Below are 1,481 nucleotides of genomic sequence, written 5' to 3' on the forward strand. Positions count from 1 at the left end.
AATTAAGTTTTTCTTTCAGTATGAAATTCTTACAAAAGTTTGAACAATTGGATTACTCAGAGACTCAGGGCCAGCCAGAAAACACAACCCAGAACTGTAGTTTCAAGTTTAAACCAATGCCTTAGAGTTCAAGACTGTTGTAATGGAGGTTGCCTGGAGAAAATATCTTTGGCACGATATTTGTTTTACTTGAATTTCATCGTGACCTATGGTAAACACACACACACACACACACTCACACACACAGAGCTTTCCTAAAATACAGAAATTTTAGTTTTCATTTGCTCCTTCAATAACAACTCTTGATTGTAGCCAGCTTTTAAAAGTGCCTGGTTCAGTAAATAGTCACTGAACTAAAAAAAAAAAAAAAAAAAAAAAAGAAAAAGAATGATGTTTATTGAACACAAACCATGACTGATGGAGAGATTATATAAAAGCAATGAAAGACAGTTTCTGCCCTAGATTTACAGGCCAACTTCACTTACATAAGTGCAAAAATATTTTCTTCTTTGCGTTATTCCCCAGTATAGCTATTTTGCACTAGGAGTTAGCATTTTCTTCACAAAAGAAGAATCACGAACTCCTTATTCCTCAGTATTGCTTATGCCGTTGATAGTCTAGGTCCTCAGCAGTACCAAATGAAGTTGAGAGTGGGGTACATCGTTGAGTGGTTCAGGTACCACAGGTAAAAATTAAGGAGCCAGTTGTTCCCGTGTTCAGGGTTGCCCTGTGGTTGTTCACATGCTCATAGGTTTCTGAATTTTAAAAACCGGCATGTGACATACTTTTCAGGCCCTTTGTCAAAACGTTTATTTGATTCTTGCTTCTGTATGGCCCCAAATGCGTGTTTATAATGTGTAGACAAATGCCAATTCGTACTTCCAAAGGGAAAACGAAGCTCAAGGTGGTGGCAAGCTTTATTAGGAGCGAGGCCAAGGGGTGAAGTGTGCGCGTGCCTGTGTGTGTGTTGAGAGAGAGAGAGAGAAGGCGAGAGAGGTGGAGAGAGGCGGGGGGAAGAGGGGGAGAAGCTGCTGTCCTCAGGATCCCTTTCCCCAGTTTGCTGTTTGCCAACTAGCTGTCTCTCCATCCCACAGCGGAGATATAAGGCGACTATTAGGCCGTTTCAGGAAAAACAAAACAAAAACAGAACAGACCTTCAGATTACAGAAACTGAGGGAGCCACTGAGTGGAAATCCTTGAGCCCAGTTCTCAACCGAGACCTGTCCATGGTCCTGACCACTTCCTTCCCCACTCCCCTCCTTCTACGACTTGGGCTGTTGCAAATGCCCGAGGACCGGACGCCGCCGCCCTGTTCCTGGGCCTCAGGAAGCCCGGGCCGAGCGGGTCGAGCCGCCCGCACATGCTCAGTGCGCCTTCGGCCGGTCTCGGGCGCAGGTGCCCGGGCTCTGCCGACCAAGCACCTGTTTTGAATCCCCGCGCGAGGCTCTGTGGGGGCGGCGGGGTGGGGCCGGGGCGGGGGG

The sequence above is a fragment of the Pteropus vampyrus genome, unplaced genomic scaffold (assembly GCF_000151845.1).
Source record: "Pteropus vampyrus isolate Shadow unplaced genomic scaffold, Pvam_2.0 Scaffold207, whole genome shotgun sequence".
Taxonomy (NCBI): Eukaryota; Metazoa; Chordata; class Mammalia; order Chiroptera; family Pteropodidae; genus Pteropus; species Pteropus vampyrus.